At 55.2% G+C, this 17,851-nt stretch overlaps 10 non-coding genes across 10 annotated transcripts; all 10 read left to right on the top strand.

Moving 5' to 3' along the window:
- Positions 1-178: 178 nt before the first annotated feature.
- LOC138512362 (U6 spliceosomal RNA) lies at positions 179-285 on the top strand. The gene has a single exon (XR_011281205.1). It is a non-coding gene; the product is annotated as a U6 spliceosomal RNA (small nuclear RNA).
- A 1,743-nt stretch (positions 286-2,028) lies between these two features.
- On the top strand, positions 2,029-2,135 carry LOC138511870 (U6 spliceosomal RNA). The gene has a single exon (XR_011280760.1). It is a non-coding gene; the product is annotated as a U6 spliceosomal RNA (small nuclear RNA).
- A 1,748-nt stretch (positions 2,136-3,883) lies between these two features.
- Positions 3,884-3,990, top strand: LOC138511871 (U6 spliceosomal RNA). Its single transcript, XR_011280761.1, has one exon. It is a non-coding gene; the product is annotated as a U6 spliceosomal RNA (small nuclear RNA).
- Positions 3,991-5,729: 1,739 nt separating this feature from the next.
- Positions 5,730-5,836, top strand: LOC138511872 (U6 spliceosomal RNA). The gene has a single exon (XR_011280762.1). It is a non-coding gene; the product is annotated as a U6 spliceosomal RNA (small nuclear RNA).
- A 1,743-nt stretch (positions 5,837-7,579) lies between these two features.
- Positions 7,580-7,686, top strand: LOC138511874 (U6 spliceosomal RNA). Its single transcript, XR_011280763.1, has one exon. It is a non-coding gene; the product is annotated as a U6 spliceosomal RNA (small nuclear RNA).
- A 1,743-nt stretch (positions 7,687-9,429) lies between these two features.
- On the top strand, positions 9,430-9,536 carry LOC138511875 (U6 spliceosomal RNA). Its single transcript, XR_011280764.1, has one exon. It is a non-coding gene; the product is annotated as a U6 spliceosomal RNA (small nuclear RNA).
- A 1,743-nt stretch (positions 9,537-11,279) lies between these two features.
- LOC138511876 (U6 spliceosomal RNA) lies at positions 11,280-11,386 on the top strand. The gene has a single exon (XR_011280765.1). It is a non-coding gene; the product is annotated as a U6 spliceosomal RNA (small nuclear RNA).
- A 1,743-nt stretch (positions 11,387-13,129) lies between these two features.
- LOC138511877 (U6 spliceosomal RNA) lies at positions 13,130-13,236 on the top strand. The gene has a single exon (XR_011280766.1). It is a non-coding gene; the product is annotated as a U6 spliceosomal RNA (small nuclear RNA).
- Positions 13,237-14,979: 1,743 nt separating this feature from the next.
- Positions 14,980-15,086, top strand: LOC138511878 (U6 spliceosomal RNA). The gene has a single exon (XR_011280767.1). It is a non-coding gene; the product is annotated as a U6 spliceosomal RNA (small nuclear RNA).
- A 1,743-nt stretch (positions 15,087-16,829) lies between these two features.
- On the top strand, positions 16,830-16,936 carry LOC138511879 (U6 spliceosomal RNA). The gene has a single exon (XR_011280768.1). It is a non-coding gene; the product is annotated as a U6 spliceosomal RNA (small nuclear RNA).
- The last annotated feature ends 915 nt before the right edge of the window (positions 16,937-17,851 follow it).

Genomic DNA, 17,851 nt, shown 5'->3' on the forward strand with positions numbered 1-17,851 from the left:
TCCTTTTGGGCCAAACCAGCAGCGAGGAAGCTTGGGTCGTTGGTCTTTGCCTCTTGGTTCCATACCGGCCCCAGAACCAAACAGTTTCTTGCCAAAGTTAGAGCATAACAAGTCAACCTAGGTCAATAGGCAGCCGATGCGCTGGCTTTTATACACTGGCCAGTTCAGCCCCAAGTGTGTGCTCGCTTCGGCAGCACATATACTAAAATTGGAACGATACAGAGAAGATTAGCATGGCCTCTGCGCAAGGATGACACGCAAATTCGTGAAGCGTTCCATATTTTTAGACACGTGCGTGCCAGGAGAGAAATACCTTTTATTGACAGAATAAAAGGGGCCCCGCTCCCGTGCTGGTCTTGTGCTTGCTCGCTGCCGCGGAAGCCCTTCCCGTTTCTCTTGATCCTCTCTGTGCTGCACCAAGAGCGGCTGCCTTGTCCTCTGCTGGCTGCTCATTTCTATATAGCGCTTTCTATATGATCCGCCTCTAGGGGCTCATGGCAAAGAGCGCACAGCCCCTCAAGCTTCACTGCTTCTAGGCCCTACTCTTCATGAGAGCTGGCTGCCTCTAGGTGTGTGATCTCTTTACCCACTTGTGCATTCTTTGCTCAGTGTCATTCGCCAACTGCTCCTTTAAAGCAAGCGAGGGGTGGCAGGGTCTGAAAGGCAGCAGATAGCACGAGAGAGAGTGTGCGTGCGTGCGTGTGTCTGTGTGTATGCAAATCACCAGTCAGCCAGGGCCTGCTGGGAGCCCATTCCGCCAGGCCCACCGGCTTTTGGACAGCTCCCAGATGGTTGGAGAAGGACCAGGCTGGGTTAGGCCACGAAGCAGAGGCTGAGCCGTTCCCTGGTGCGCTTTCTGGAAATGTCTCCCTCATTTGGAAATGTGCCCCTCAGTTGCTGAGGTCCCGAGAAGGCTCGCCTGCGGCGCTCACAGAGAGGTCTCTGGCCGATCGTGGCCGATCAGGGACGTGAAGGGCTGCCCTGGGACTGTGTCCAACACAAGCCAACCCCCACCCATTGAAGGACAGGACGCACACATGCATAGAAATCATCTGCTGCTTGTTGGGGCCTTCTGGAGGGACCCCTACTGGTGGTGCTTCGAGATGGCGCCTGGTGTTTCCTTGCTGTGCAACCCGGCCCGCCCCACATAAAATCAAAAGTCTATTGCGAGCAGTGAAGGCCAAGGGAATTTAAATGTAATTCAAAGAAACAAAGCACAGAATTGGGAGCCCAGCCGGATGGCAGTGGAACCCACAACCTTCTGACTCCTAGTCAGGCGCCTTATCCATTGCACCACTGGCCCCCATACCCCTGGTGCCCTCCGTTAGCTCCTAGTGCTGTTCTTCAAGGTGCCTTTCTGAAGCAGGAGCCACTGCAATGCCTGCTGTCCTGATTTTGTAACACACAAGGCTCACGTCCTGGCACAGTTGATAAAAGCAGGCGACAGGCAGCCAATACCTGTTGTAAGAGGCTTCCTGGCCCTACCAAAGGAAAGCAGACCCGGCGGGACTTTGAAGCCACCGTCGCTGAAGCCAGCAGCCAAACGTAAACTTACATCGGTTTGAAAATGCATCTCTTGCTTGAAGGCAGGGGCAGCAGCAATCCGGGGCTCTCGGGGGTCCGCGCACTAGGCCGCTGCCTCACCTTGCCTATCCTGGAATTCAACAGGGCCCCCCCCAAGCAAACCCTCACAGGCCCTCTGGCTTTTCTCTGGCTTGTGGGACTATTGTGATGCGTCCAGGCACACAGCACCCATCACCCAGGCATTATGACGGGAGGTGCCACTTTGCATGCAGCCTGGACCATGATCCTTTCTTCCTGCATTGCAATAGCCAAGCACACGGAACCTTTCCTTTTGGGCCAAACCAGCAGCGAGGAAGCTTGGGTCGTTGGTCTTTGCCTCTTGGTTCCATACCGGCCCCAGAACCAAACAGTTTCTTGCCAAAGTTAGAGCATAACAAGTCAACCTAGGTCAATAGGCAGCCGATGCGCTGGCTTTTATACACTGGCCAGTTCAGCCCCAAGTGTGTGCTCGCTTCGGCAGCACATATACTAAAATTGGAACGATACAGAGAAGATTAGCATGGCCCCTGCGCAAGGATGACACGCAAATTCGTGAAGCGTTCCATATTTTTAGACACGTGCGTGCCAGGAGAGAAATACCTTTTATTGACAGAATAAAAGGGGCCCCGCTCCCGTGCTGGTCTTGTGCTTGCTCGCTGCCGCGGAAGCCCTTCCCGTTTCTCTTGATCCTCTCTGTGCTGTGCTGCACCGAGAGCGGCTGCCTTGTCCTCTGCTGGCTGCTCATTTCTATATAGCGCTTTCTATATGATCCGCCTCTAGGGGCTCATGGCAAAGAGCGCACAGCCCCTCAAGCTTCACTGCTTCTAGGCCCTACTCTTCATGAGAGCTGGCTGCCTCTAGGTGTGTGATCTCTTTACCCACTTGTGCATTCTTTGCTCAGTGTCATTCGCCAACTGCTCCTTTAAAGCAAGCGAGGGGTGGCAGGGTCTGAAAGGCAGCAGATAGCACGAGAGAGAGTGTGCGTGCGTGCGTGTGTCTGTGTGTATGCAAATCACCAGTCAGCCAGGGCCTGCTGGGAGCCCATTCCGCCAGGCCCACCGGCTTTTGGACAGCTCCCAGATGGTTGGAGAAGGACCAGGCTGGGTTAGGCCACGAAGCAGAGGCTGAGCCGTTCCCTGGTGCGCTTTCTGGAAATGTCTCCCTCATTTGGAAATGTGCCCCTCAGTTGCTGAGGTCCCGAGAAGGCTCGCCTGCGGCGCTCACAGAGAGGTCTCTGGCCGATCGTGGCCGATCAGGGACGTGAAGGGCTGCCCTGGGACTGTGTCCAACACAAGCCAACCCCCACCCATTGAAGGACAGGACGCACACATGCATAGAAATCATCTGCTGCTTGTTGGGGCCTTCTGGAGGGACCCCTACTGGTGGTGCTTCGAGATGGCGCCTGGTGTTTCCTTGCTGTGCAACCCGGCCCGCCCCACATAAAATCAAAAGTCTATTGCGAGCAGTGAAGGCCAAGGGAATTTAAATGTAATTCAAAGAAACAAAGCACAGAGTTGGGAGCCCAGCCGGATGGCAGTGGAACCCACAACCTTCTGACTCCTAGTCAGGCGCCTTATCCATTGCACCACTGGCCCCCATACCCCTGGTGCCCTCCGTTAGCTCCTAGTGCTGTTCTTCAAGGTGCCTTTCTGAAGCAGGAGCCACTGCAATGCCTGCTGTCCTGATTTTGTAACACACAAGGCTCACGTCCTGGCACAGTTGATAAAAGCAGGCGACAGGCAGCCAATACCTGTTGTAAGAGGCTTCCTGGCCCTACCAAAGGAAAGCAGACCCGGCGGGACTTTGAAGCCACCGTCGCTGAAGCCAGCAGCCAAACGTAAACTTACATCGGTTTGAAAATGCATCTCTTGCTTGAAGGCGGGGGCAGCAGCAATCCGGGGCTCTCGGGGGTCCGCGCACTAGGCCGCTGCCTCACCTTGCCTATCCTGGAATTCAACAGGGCCCCCCCCAAGCAAACCCTCACAGGCCCTCTGGCTTTTCTCTGGCTTGTGGGACTATTGTGATGCGTCCAGGCACACAGCACCCATCACCCAGGCATTATGACGGGAGGTGCCACTTTGCATGCAGCCTGGACCATGATCCTTTCTTCCTGCATTGCAATAGCCAAGCACACGGAACCTTTCCTTTTGGGCCAAACCAGCAGCGAGGAAGCTTGGGTCGTTGGTCTTTGCCTCTTGGTTCCATACCGGCCCCAGAACCAAACAGTTTCTTGCCAAAGTTAGAGCATAACAAGTCAACCTAGGTCAATAGGCAGCCGATGCGCTGGCTTTTATACACTGGCCAGTTCAGCCCCAAGTGTGTGCTCGCTTCGGCAGCACATATACTAAAATTGGAACGATACAGAGAAGATTAGCATGGCCCCTGCGCAAGGATGACACGCAAATTCGTGAAGCGTTCCATATTTTTAGACACGTGCGTGCCAGGAGAGAAATACCTTTTATTGACAGAATAAAAGGGGCCCCGCTCCCGTGCTGGTCTTGTGCTTGCTCGCTGCCGCGGAAGCCCTTCCCGTTTCTCTTGATCCTCTCTGTGCTGTGCTGCACCGAGAGCGGCTGCCTTGTCCTCTGCTGGCTGCTCATTTCTATATAGCGCTTTCTATATGACCCGCCTCTAGGGGCTCATGGCAAAGAGCGCACAGCCCCTCAAGCTTCACTGCTTCTAGGCCCTACTCTTCATGAGAGCTGGCTGCCTCTAGGTGTGTGATCTCTTTACCCACTTGTGCATTCTTTGCTCAGTGTCATTCGCCAACTGCTCCTTTAAAGCAAGCGAGGGGTGGCAGGGTCTGAAAGGCAGCAGATAGCACGAGAGAGAGTGTGCGTGCGTGCGTGTGTCTGTGTGTATGCAAATCACCAGTCAGCCAGGGCCTGCTGGGAGCCCATTCCGCCAGGCCCACCGGCTTTTGGACAGCTCCCAGATGGTTGGAGAAGGACCAGGCTGGGTTAGGCCACGGAGCAGAGGCCGAGCCGTTCCCTGGTGCGCTTTCTGGAAATGTCTCCCTCATTTGGAAATGTGCCCCTCAGTTGCTGAGGTCCCGAGAAGGCTCGCCTGCGGCGCTCACCAGAGAGGTCTCTGGCCGATCAGGGACGTGAAGGGCTGCCCTGGGACTGTGTCCAACACAAGCCAACCCCCACCCATTGAAGGACAGGACGCACACATGCATAGAAATCATCTGCTGCTTGTTGGGGCCTTCTGGAGGGACCCCTACTGGTGGTGCTTCGAGATGGCGCCTGGTGTTTCCTTGCTGTGCAACCGGGCCCGCCCCACATAAAATCAAAAGTCTATTGCGAGCAGTGAAGGCCAAGGGAATTTAAATGTAATTCAAAGAAACAAAGCACAGAGTTGGGAGCCCAGCCGGATGGCAGTGGAACCCACAACCTTCTGACTCCTAGTCAGGCGCCTTATCCATTGCACCACTGGCCCCCATACCCCTGGTGCCCTCCGTTAGCTCCTAGTGCTGTTCTTCAAGGTGCCTTTCTGAAGCAGGAGCCACTGCAATGCCTGCTGTCCTGATTTTGTAACACACAAGGCTCACGTCCTGGCACAGTTGATAAAAGCAGGCGACAGGCAGCCAATACCTGTTGTAAGAGGCTTCCTGGCCCTACCAAAGGAAAGCAGACCCGGCGGGACTTTGAAGCCACCGTCGCTGAAGCCAGCAGCCAAACGTAAACTTACATCGGTTTGAAAATGCATCTCTTGCTTGAAGGCGGGGGCAGCAGCAATCCGGGGCTCTCGGGGGTCCGCGCACTAGGCCGCTGCCTCACCTTGCCTATCCTGGAATTCAACAGGGCCCCCCCCAAGCAAACCCTCACAGGCCCTCTGGCTTTTCTCTGGCTTGTGGGACTATTGTGATGCGTCCAGGCACACAGCACCCATCACCCAGGCATTATGACGGGAGGTGCCACTTTGCATGCAGCCTGGACCATGATCCTTTCTTCCTGCATTGCAATAGCCAAGCACACGGAACCTTTCCTTTTGGGCCAAACCAGCAGCGAGGAAGCTTGGGTCGTTGGTCTTTGCCTCTTGGTTCCATACCGGCCCCAGAACCAAACAGTTTCTTGCCAAAGTTAGAGCATAACAAGTCAACCTAGGTCAATAGGCAGCCGATGCGCTGGCTTTTATACACTGGCCAGTTCAGCCCCAAGTGTGTGCTCGCTTCGGCAGCACATATACTAAAATTGGAACGATACAGAGAAGATTAGCATGGCCCCTGCGCAAGGATGACACGCAAATTCGTGAAGCGTTCCATATTTTTAGACACGTGCGTGCCAGGAGAGAAATACCTTTTATTGACAGAATAAAAGGGGCCCCGCTCCCGTGCTGGTCTTGTGCTTGCTCGCTGCCGCGGAAGCCCTTCCCGTTTCTCTTGATCCTCTCTGTGCTGCACCAAGAGCGGCTGCCTTGTCCTCTGCTGGCTGCTCATTTCTATATAGCGCTTTCTATATGATCCGCCTCTAGGGGCTCATGGCAAAGAGCGCACAGCCCCTCAAGCTTCACTGCTTCTAGGCCCTACTCTTCATGAGAGCTGGCTGCCTCTAGGTGTGTGATCTCTTTACCCACTTGTGCATTCTTTGCTCAGTGTCATTCGCCAACTGCTCCTTTAAAGCAAGCGAGGGGTGGCAGGGTCTGAAAGGCAGCAGATAGCACGAGAGAGAGTGTGCGTGCGTGCGTGTGTCTGTGTGTATGCAAATCACCAGTCAGCCAGGGCCTGCTGGGAGCCCATTCCGCCAGGCCCACCGGCTTTTGGACAGCTCCCAGATGGTTGGAGAAGGACCAGGCTGGGTTAGGCCACGAAGCAGAGGCCGAGCCGTTCCCTGGTGCGCTTTCTGGAAATGTCTCCCTCATTTGGAAATGTGCCCCTCAGTTGCTGAGGTCCCGAGAAGGCTCGCCTGCGGCGCTCACAGAGAGGTCTCTGGCCGATCGTGGCCGATCAGGGACGTGAAGGGCTGCCCTGGGACTGTGTCCAACACAAGCCAACCCCCACCCATTGAAGGACAGGACGCACACATGCATAGAAATCATCTGCTGCTTGTTGGGGCCTTCTGGAGGGACCCCTACTGGTGGTGCTTCGAGATGGCGCCTGGTGTTTCCTTGCTGTGCAACCGGGCCCGCCCCACATAAAATCAAAAGTCTATTGCGAGCAGTGAAGGCCAAGGGAATTTAAATGTAATTCAAAGAAACAAAGCACAGAGTTGGGAGCCCAGCCGGATGGCAGTGGAACCCACAACCTTCTGACTCCTAGTCAGGCGCCTTATCCATTGCACCACTGGCCCCCATACCCCTGGTGCCCTCCGTTAGCTCCTAGTGCTGTTCTTCAAGGTGCCTTTCTGAAGCAGGAGCCACTGCAATGCCTGCTGTCCTGATTTTGTAACACACAAGGCTCACGTCCTGGCACAGTTGATAAAAGCAGGCGACAGGCAGCCAATACCTGTTGTAAGAGGCTTCCTGGCCCTACCAAAGGAAAGCAGACCCGGCGGGACTTTGAAGCCACCGTCGCTGAAGCAAGCAGCCAAACGTAAACTTACATCGGTTTGAAAATGCATCTCTGGCTTGAAGGCGGGGGCAGCAGCAATCCGGGGCTCTCGGGGGTCCGCGCACTAGGCCGCTGCCTCACCTTGCCTATCCTGGAATTCAACAGGGCCCCCCCCAAGCAAACCCTCACAGGCCCTCTGGCTTTTCTCTGGCTTGTGGGACTATTGTGATGCGTCCAGGCACACAGCACCCATCACCCAGGCATTATGACGGGAGGTGCCACTTTGCATGCAGCCTGGACCATGATCCTTTCTTCCTGCATTGCAATAGCCAAGCACACGGAACCTTTCCTTTTGGGCCAAACCAGCAGCGAGGAAGCTTGGGTCGTTGGTCTTTGCCTCTTGGTTCCATACCGGCCCCAGAACCAAACAGTTTCTTGCCAAAGTTAGAGCATAACAAGTCAACCTAGGTCAATAGGCAGCCGATGCGCTGGCTTTTATACACTGGCCAGTTCAGCCCCAAGTGTGTGCTCGCTTCGGCAGCACATATACTAAAATTGGAACGATACAGAGAAGATTAGCATGGCCCCTGCGCAAGGATGACACGCAAATTCGTGAAGCGTTCCATATTTTTAGACACGTGCGTGCCAGGAGAGAAATACCTTTTATTGACAGAATAAAAGGGGCCCCGCTCCCGTGCTGGTCTTGTGCTTGCTCGCTGCCGCGGAAGCCCTTCCCGTTTCTCTTGATCCTCTCTGTGCTGCACCAAGAGCGGCTGCCTTGTCCTCTGCTGGCTGCTCATTTCTATATAGCGCTTTCTATATGATCCGCCTCTAGGGGCTCATGGCAAAGAGCGCACAGCCCCTCAAGCTTCACTGCTTCTAGGCCCTACTCTTCATGAGAGCTGGCTGCCTCTAGGTGTGTGATCTCTTTACCCACTTGTGCATTCTTTGCTCAGTGTCATTCGCCAACTGCTCCTTTAAAGCAAGCGAGGGGTGGCAGGGTCTGAAAGGCAGCAGATAGCACGAGAGAGAGTGTGCGTGCGTGCGTGTGTCTGTGTGTATGCAAATCACCAGTCAGCCAGGGCCTGCTGGGAGCCCATTCCGCCAGGCCCACCGGCTTTTGGACAGCTCCCAGATGGTTGGAGAAGGACCAGGCTGGGTTAGGCCACGAAGCAGAGGCTGAGCCGTTCCCTGGTGCGCTTTCTGGAAATGTCTCCCTCATTTGGAAATGTGCCCCTCAGTTGCTGAGGTCCCGAGAAGGCTCGCCTGCGGCGCTCACAGAGAGGTCTCTGGCCGATCGTGGCCGATCAGGGACGTGAAGGGCTGCCCTGGGACTGTGTCCAACACAAGCCAACCCCCACCCATTGAAGGACAGGACGCACACATGCATAGAAATCATCTGCTGCTTGTTGGGGCCTTCTGGAGGGACCCCTACTGGTGGTGCTTCGAGATGGCGCCTGGTGTTTCCTTGCTGTGCAACCCGGCCCGCCCCACATAAAATCAAAAGTCTATTGCGAGCAGTGAAGGCCAAGGGAATTTAAATGTAATTCAAAGAAACAAAGCACAGAGTTGGGAGCCCAGCCGGATGGCAGTGGAACACACAACCTTCTGACTCCTAGTCAGGCGCCTTATCCATTGCACCACTGGCCCCCATACCCCTGGTGCCCTCCGTTAGCTCCTAGTGCTGTTCTTCAAGGTGCCTTTCTGAAGCAGGAGCCACTGCAATGCCTGCTGTCCTGATTTTGTAACACACAAGGCTCACGTCCTGGCACAGTTGATAAAAGCAGGCGACAGGCAGCCAATACCTGTTGTAAGAGGCTTCCTGGCCCTACCAAAGGAAAGCAGACCCGGCGGGACTTTGAAGCCACCGTCGCTGTAGCCAGCAGCCAAACGTAAACTTACATCGGTTTGAAAATGCATCTCTTGCTTGAAGGCGGGGGCAGCAGCAATCCGGGGCTCTCGGGGGTCCGCGCACTAGGCCGCTGCCTCACCTTGCCTATCCTGGAATTCAACAGGGCCCCCCCCAAGCAAACCCTCACAGGCCCTCTGGCTTTTCTCTGGCTTGTGGGACTATTGTGATGCGTCCAGGCACACAGCACCCATCACCCAGGCATTATGACGGGAGGTGCCACTTTGCATGCAGCCTGGACCATGATCCTTTCTTCCTGCATTGCAATAGCCAAGCACACGGAACCTTTCCTTTTGGGCCAAACCAGCAGCGAGGAAGCTTGGGTCGTTGGTCTTTGCCTCTTGGTTCCATACCGGCCCCAGAACCAAACAGTTTCTTGCCAAAGTTAGAGCATAACAAGTCAACCTAGGTCAATAGGCAGCCGATGCGCTGGCTTTTATACACTGGCCAGTTCAGCCCCAAGTGTGTGCTCGCTTCGGCAGCACATATACTAAAATTGGAACGATACAGAGAAGATTAGCATGGCCCCTGCGCAAGGATGACACGCAAATTCGTGAAGCGTTCCATATTTTTAGACACGTGCGTGCCAGGAGAGAAATACCTTTTATTGACAGAATAAAAGGGGCCCCGCTCCCGTGCTGGTCTTGTGCTTGCTCGCTGCCGCGGAAGCCCTTCCCGTTTCTCTTGATCCTCTCTGTGCTGCACCAAGAGCGGCTGCCTTGTCCTCTGCTGGCTGCTCATTTCTATATAGCGCTTTCTATATGATCCGCCTCTAGGGGCTCATGGCAAAGAGCGCACAGCCCCTCAAGCTTCACTGCTTCTAGGCCCTACTCTTCATGAGAGCTGGCTGCCTCTAGGTGTGTGATCTCTTTACCCACTTGTGCATTCTTTGCTCAGTGTCATTCGCCAACTGCTCCTTTAAAGCAAGCGAGGGGTGGCAGGGTCTGAAAGGCAGCAGATAGCACGAGAGAGAGTGTGCGTGCGTGCGTGTGTCTGTGTGTATGCAAATCACCAGTCAGCCAGGGCCTGCTGGGAGCCCATTCCGCCAGGCCCACCGGCTTTTGGACAGCTCCCAGATGGTTGGAGAAGGACCAGGCTGGGTTAGGCCACGAAGCAGAGGCTGAGCCGTTCCCTGGTGCGCTTTCTGGAAATGTCTCCCTCATTTGGAAATGTGCCCCTCAGTTGCTGAGGTCCCGAGAAGGCTCGCCTGCGGCGCTCACAGAGAGGTCTCTGGCCGATCGTGGCCGATCAGGGACGTGAAGGGCTGCCCTGGGACTGTGTCCAACACAAGCCAACCCCCACCCATTGAAGGACAGGACGCACACATGCATAGAAATCATCTGCTGCTTGTTGGGGCCTTCTGGAGGGACCCCTACTGGTGGTGCTTCGAGATGGCGCCTGGTGTTTCCTTGCTGTGCAACCCGGCCCGCCCCACATAAAATCAAAAGTCTATTGCGAGCAGTGAAGGCCAAGGGAATTTAAATGTAATTCAAAGAAACAAAGCACAGAGTTGGGAGCCCAGCCGGATGGCAGTGGAACACACAACCTTCTGACTCCTAGTCAGGCGCCTTATCCATTGCACCACTGGCCCCCATACCCCTGGTGCCCTCCGTTAGCTCCTAGTGCTGTTCTTCAAGGTGCCTTTCTGAAGCAGGAGCCACTGCAATGCCTGCTGTCCTGATTTTGTAACACACAAGGCTCACGTCCTGGCACAGTTGATAAAAGCAGGCGACAGGCAGCCAATACCTGTTGTAAGAGGCTTCCTGGCCCTACCAAAGGAAAGCAGACCCGGCGGGACTTTGAAGCCACCGTCGCTGTAGCCAGCAGCCAAACGTAAACTTACATCGGTTTGAAAATGCATCTCTTGCTTGAAGGCGGGGGCAGCAGCAATCCGGGGCTCTCGGGGGTCCGCGCACTAGGCCGCTGCCTCACCTTGCCTATCCTGGAATTCAACAGGGCCCCCCCCAAGCAAACCCTCACAGGCCCTCTGGCTTTTCTCTGGCTTGTGGGACTATTGTGATGCGTCCAGGCACACAGCACCCATCACCCAGGCATTATGACGGGAGGTGCCACTTTGCATGCAGCCTGGACCATGATCCTTTCTTCCTGCATTGCAATAGCCAAGCACACGGAACCTTTCCTTTTGGGCCAAACCAGCAGCGAGGAAGCTTGGGTCGTTGGTCTTTGCCTCTTGGTTCCATACCGGCCCCAGAACCAAACAGTTTCTTGCCAAAGTTAGAGCATAACAAGTCAACCTAGGTCAATAGGCAGCCGATGCGCTGGCTTTTATACACTGGCCAGTTCAGCCCCAAGTGTGTGCTCGCTTCGGCAGCACATATACTAAAATTGGAACGATACAGAGAAGATTAGCATGGCCCCTGCGCAAGGATGACACGCAAATTCGTGAAGCGTTCCATATTTTTAGACACGTGCGTGCCAGGAGAGAAATACCTTTTATTGACAGAATAAAAGGGGCCCCGCTCCCGTGCTGGTCTTGTGCTTGCTCGCTGCCGCGGAAGCCCTTCCCGTTTCTCTTGATCCTCTCTGTGCTGCACCAAGAGCGGCTGCCTTGTCCTCTGCTGGCTGCTCATTTCTATATAGCGCTTTCTATATGATCCGCCTCTAGGGGCTCATGGCAAAGAGCGCACAGCCCCTCAAGCTTCACTGCTTCTAGGCCCTACTCTTCATGAGAGCTGGCTGCCTCTAGGTGTGTGATCTCTTTACCCACTTGTGCATTCTTTGCTCAGTGTCATTCGCCAACTGCTCCTTTAAAGCAAGCGAGGGGTGGCAGGGTCTGAAAGGCAGCAGATAGCACGAGAGAGAGTGTGCGTGCGTGCGTGTGTCTGTGTGTATGCAAATCACCAGTCAGCCAGGGCCTGCTGGGAGCCCATTCCGCCAGGCCCACCGGCTTTTGGACAGCTCCCAGATGGTTGGAGAAGGACCAAGCTGGGTTAGGCCACGAAGCAGAGGCTGAGCCGTTCCCTGGTGCGCTTTCTGGAAATGTCTCCCTCATTTGGAAATGTGCCCCTCAGTTGCTGAGGTCCCGAGAAGGCTCGCCTGCGGCGCTCACAGAGAGGTCTCTGGCCGATCGTGGCCGATCAGGGACGTGAAGGGCTGCCCTGGGACTGTGTCCAACACAAGCCAACCCCCACCCATTGAAGGACAGGACGCACACATGCATAGAAATCATCTGCTGCTTGTTGGGGCCTTCTGGAGGGACCCCTACTGGTGGTGCTTCGAGATGGCGCCTGGTGTTTCCTTGCTGTGCAACCGGGCCCGCCCCACATAAAATCAAAAGTCTATTGCGAGCAGTGAAGGCCAAGGGAATTTAAATGTAATTCAAAGAAACAAAGCACAGAGTTGGGAGCCCAGCCGGATGGCAGTGGAACCCACAACCTTCTGACTCCTAGTCAGGCGCCTTATCCATTGCACCACTGGCCCCCATACCCCTGGTGCCCTCCGTTAGCTCCTAGTGCTGTTCTTCAAGGTGCCTTTCTGAAGCAGGAGCCACTGCAATGCCTGCTGTCCTGATTTTGTAACACACAAGGCTCACGTCCTGGCACAGTTGATAAAAGCAGGCGACAGGCAGCCAATACCTGTTGTAAGAGGCTTCCTGGCCCTACCAAAGGAAAGCAGACCCGGCGGGACTTTGAAGCCACCGTCGCTGAAGCAAGCAGCCAAACGTAAACTTACATCGGTTTGAAAATGCATCTCTGGCTTGAAGGCGGGGGCAGCAGCAATCCGGGGCTCTCGGGGGTCCGCGCACTAGGCCGCTGCCTCACCTTGCCTATCCTGGAATTCAACAGGGCCCCCCCCAAGCAAACCCTCACAGGCCCTCTGGCTTTTCTCTGGCTTGTGGGACTATTGTGATGCGTCCAGGCACACAGCACCCATCACCCAGGCATTATGACGGGAGGTGCCACTTTGCATGCAGCCTGGACCATGATCCTTTCTTCCTGCATTGCAATAGCCAAGCACACGGAACCTTTCCTTTTGGGCCAAACCAGCAGCGAGGAAGCTTGGGTCGTTGGTCTTTGCCTCTTGGTTCCATACCGGCCCCAGAACCAAACAGTTTCTTGCCAAAGTTAGAGCATAACAAGTCAACCTAGGTCAATAGGCAGCCGATGCGCTGGCTTTTATACACTGGCCAGTTCAGCCCCAAGTGTGTGCTCGCTTCGGCAGCACATATACTAAAATTGGAACGATACAGAGAAGATTAGCATGGCCCCTGCGCAAGGATGACACGCAAATTCGTGAAGCGTTCCATATTTTTAGACACGTGCGTGCCAGGAGAGAAATACCTTTTATTGACAGAATAAAAGGGGCCCCGCTCCCGTGCTGGTCTTGTGCTTGCTCGCTGCCGCGGAAGCCCTTCCCGTTTCTCTTGATCCTCTCTGTGCTGCACCAAGAGCGGCTGCCTTGTCCTCTGCTGGCTGCTCATTTCTATATAGCGCTTTCTATATGACCCGCCTCTAGGGGCTCCTGGCAAAGAGCGCACAGCCCCTCAAGCTTCACTGCTTCTAGGCCCTACTCTTCATGAGAGCTGGCTGCCTCTAGGTGTGTGATCTCTTTACCCACTTGTGCATTCTTTGCTCAGTGTCATTCGCCAACTGCTCCTTTAAAGCAAGCGAGGGGTGGCAGGGTCTGAAAGGCAGCAGATAGCACGAGAGAGAGTGTGCGTGCGTGCGTGTGTCTGTGTGTATGCAAATCACCAGTCAGCCAGGGCCTGCTGGGAGCCCATTCCGCCAGGCCCACCGGCTTTTGGACAGCTCCCAGATGGTTGGAGAAGGACCAGGCTGGGTTAGGCCACGAAGCAGAGGCTGAGCCGTTCCCTGGTGCGCTTTCTGGAAATGTCTCCCTCATTTGGAAATGTGCCCCTCAGTTGCTGAGGTCCCGAGAAGGCTCGCCTGCGGCGCTCACAGAGAGGTCTCTGGCCGATCGTGGCCGATCAGGGACGTGAAGGGCTGCCCTGGGACTGTGTCCAACACAAGCCAACCCCCACCCATTGAAGGACAGGACGCACACATGCATAGAAATCATCTGCTGCTTGTTGGGGCCTTCTGGAGGGACCCCTACTGGTGGTGCTTCGAGATGGCGCCTGGTGTTTCCTTGCTGTGCAACCGGGCCCGCCCCACATAAAATCAAAAGTCTATTGCGAGCAGTGAAGGCCAAGGGAATTTAAATGTAATTCAAAGAAACAAAGCACAGAGTTGGGAGCCCAGCCGGATGGCAGTGGAACCCACAACCTTCTGACTCCTAGTCAGGCGCCTTATCCATTGCACCACTGGCCCCCATACCCCTGGTGCCCTCCGTTAGCTCCTAGTGCTGTTCTTCAAGGTGCCTTTCTGAAGCAGGAGCCACTGCAATGCCTGCTGTCCTGATTTTGTAACACACAAGGCTCACGTCCTGGCACAGTTGATAAAAGCAGGCGACAGGCAGCCAATACCTGTTGTAAGAGGCTTCCTGGCCCTACCAAAGGAAAGCAGACCCGGCGGGACTTTGAAGCCACCGTCGCTGAAGCAAGCAGCCAAACGTAAACTTACATCGGTTTGAAAATGCATCTCTGGCTTGAAGGCGGGGGCAGCAGCAATCCGGGGCTCTCGGGGGTCCGCGCACTAGGCCGCTGCCTCACCTTGCCTATCCTGGAATTCAACAGGGCCCCCCCCAAGCAAACCCTCACAGGCCCTCTGGCTTTTCTCTGGCTTGTGGGACTATTGTGATGCGTCCAGGCACACAGCACCCATCACCCAGGCATTATGACGGGATGTGCCACTTTGCATGCAGCCTGGACCATGATCCTTTCTTCCTGCATTGCAATAGCCAAGCACACGGAACCTTTCCTTTTGGGCCAAACCAGCAGCGAGGAAGCTTGGGTCGTTGGTCTTTGCCTCTTGGTTCCATACCGGCCCCAGAACCAAACAGTTTCTTGCCAAAGTTAGAGCATAACAAGTCAACCTAGGTCAATAGGCAGCCGATGCGCTGGCTTTTATACACTGGCCAGTTCAGCCCCAAGTGTGTGCTCGCTTCGGCAGCACATATACTAAAATTGGAACGATACAGAGAAGATTAGCATGGCCCCTGCGCAAGGATGACACGCAAATTCGTGAAGCGTTCCATATTTTTAGACACGTGCGTGCCAGGAGAGAAATACCTTTTATTGACAGAATAAAAGGGGCCCCGCTCCCGTGCTGGTCTTGTGCTTGCTCGCTGCCGCGGAAGCCCTTCCCGTTTCTCTTGATCCTCTCTGTGCTGCACCAAGAGCGGCTGCCTTGTCCTCTGCTGGCTGCTCATTTCTATATAGCGCTTTCTATATGATCCGCCTCTAGGGGCTCATGGCAAAGAGCGCACAGCCCCTCAAGCTTCACTGCTTCTAGGCCCTACTCTTCATGAGAGCTGGCTGCCTCTAGGTGTGTGATCTCTTTACCCACTTGTGCATTCTTTGCTCAGTGTCATTCGCCAACTGCTCCTTTAAAGCAAGCGAGGGGTGGCAGGGTCTGAAAGGCAGCAGATAGCACGAGAGAGAGTGTGCGTGCGTGCGTGTGTCTGTGTGTATGCAAATCACCAGTCAGCCAGGGCCTGCTGGGAGCCCATTCCGCCAGGCCCACCGGCTTTTGGACAGCTCCCAGATGGTTGGAGAAGGACCAGGCTGGGTTAGGCCACGAAGCAGAGGCTGAGCCGTTCCCTGGTGCGCTTTCTGGAAATGTCTCCCTCATTTGGAAATGTGCCCCTCAGTTGCTGAGGTCCCGAGAAGGCTCGCCTGCGGCGCTCACAGAGAGGTCTCTGGCCGATCGTGGCCGATCAGGGACGTGAAGGGCTGCCCTGGGACTGTGTCCAACACAAGCCAACCCCCACCCATTGAAGGACAGGACGCACACATGCATAGAAATCATCTGCTGCTTGTTGGGGCCTTCTGGAGGGACCCCTACTGGTGGTGCTTCGAGATGGCGCCTGGTGTTTCCTTGCTGTGCAACCGGGCCCGCCCCACATAAAATCAAAAGTCTATTGCGAGCAGTGAAGGCCAAGGGAATTTAAATGTAATTCAAAGAAACAAAGCACAGAGTTGGGAGCCCAGCCGGATGGCAGTGGAACCCACAACCTTCTGACTCCTAGTCAGGCGCCTTATCCATTGCACCACTGGCCCCCATACCCCTGGTGCCCTCCGTTAGCTCCTAGTGCTGTTCTTCAAGGTGCCTTTCTGAAGCAGGAGCCACTGCAATGCCTGCTGTCCTGATTTTGTAACACACAAGGCTCACGTCCTGGCACAGTTGATAAAAGCAGGCGACAGGCAGCCAATACCTGTTGTAAGAGGCTTCCTGGCCCTACCAAAGGAAAGCAGACCCGGCGGGACTTTGAAGCCACCGTCGCTGAAGCAAGCAGCCAAACGTAAACTTACATCGGTTTGAAAATGCATCTCTGGCTTGAAGGCGGGGGCAGCAGCAATCCGGGGCTCTCGGGGGTCCGCGCACTAGGCCGCTGCCTCACCTTGCCTATCCTGGAATTCAACAGGGCCCCCCCCAAGCAAACCCTCACAGGCCCTCTGGCTTTTCTCTGGCTTGTGGGACTATTGTGATGCGTCCAGGCACACAGCACCCATCACCCAGGCATTATGACGGGAGGTGCCACTTTGCATGCAGCCTGGACCATGATCCTTTCTTCCTGCATTGCAATAGCCAAGCACACGGAACCTTTCCTTTTGGGCCAAACCAGCAGCGAGGAAGCTTGGGTCGTTGGTCTTTGCCTCTTGGTTCCATACCGGCCCCAGAACCAAACAGTTTCTTGCCAAAGTTAGAGCATAACAAGTCAACCTAGGTCAATAGGCAGCCGATGCGCTGGCTTTTATACACTGGCCAGTTCAGCCCCAAGTGTGTGCTCGCTTCGGCAGCACATATACTAAAATTGGAACGATACAGAGAAGATTAGCATGGCCCCTGCGCAAGGATGACACGCAAATTCGTGAAGCGTTCCATATTTTTAGACACGTGCGTGCCAGGAGAGAAATACCTTTTATTGACAGAATAAAAGGGGCCCCGCTCCCGTGCTGGTCTTGTGCTTGCTCGCTGCCGCGGAAGCCCTTCCCGTTTCTCTTGATCCTCTCTGTGCTGTGCTGCACCGAGAGCGGCTGCCTTGTCCTCTGCTGGCTGCTCATTTCTATATAGCGCTTTCTATATGATCCGCCTCTAGGGGCTCATGGCAAAGAGCGCACAGCCCCTCAAGCTTCACTGCTTCTAGGCCCTACTCTTCATGAGAGCTGGCTGCCTCTAGGTGTGTGATCTCTTTACCCACTTGTGCATTCTTTGCTCAGTGTCATTCGCCAACTGCTCCTTTAAAGCAAGCGAGGGGTGGCAGGGTCTGAAAGGCAGCAGATAGCACGAGAGAGAGTGTGCGTGCGTGCGTGTGTCTGTGTGTATGCAAATCACCAGTCAGCCAGGGCCTGCTGGGAGCCCATTCCGCCAGGCCCACCGGCTTTTGGACAGCTCCCAGATGGTTGGAGAAGGACCAGGCTGGGTTAGGCCACGAAGCAGAGGCTGAGCCGTTCCCTGGTGCGCTTTCTGGAAATGTCTCCCTCATTTGGAAATGTGCCCCTCAGTTGCTGAGGTCCCGAGAAGGCTCGCCTGCGGCGCTCACCAGAGAGGTCTCTGGCCGATCAGGGACGTGAAGGGCTGCCCTGGGACTGTGTCCAACACAAGCCAACCCCCACCCATTGAAGGACAGGACGCACACATGCATAGAAATCATCTGCTGCTTGTTGGGGCCTTCTGGAGGGACCCCTACTGGTGGTGCTTCGAGATGGCGCCTGGTGTTTCCTTGCTGTGCAACCGGGCCCGCCCCACATAAAATCAAAAGTCTATTGCGAGCAGTGAAGGCCAAGGGAATTTAAATGTAATTCA

Source organism: Ambystoma mexicanum, chromosome 6p (genome assembly GCF_040938575.1).
Source record: "Ambystoma mexicanum isolate Mex_15411 chromosome 6p, UKY_AmexF1_1, whole genome shotgun sequence".
NCBI classification, from domain to species: domain Eukaryota; kingdom Metazoa; phylum Chordata; class Amphibia; order Caudata; family Ambystomatidae; genus Ambystoma; species Ambystoma mexicanum.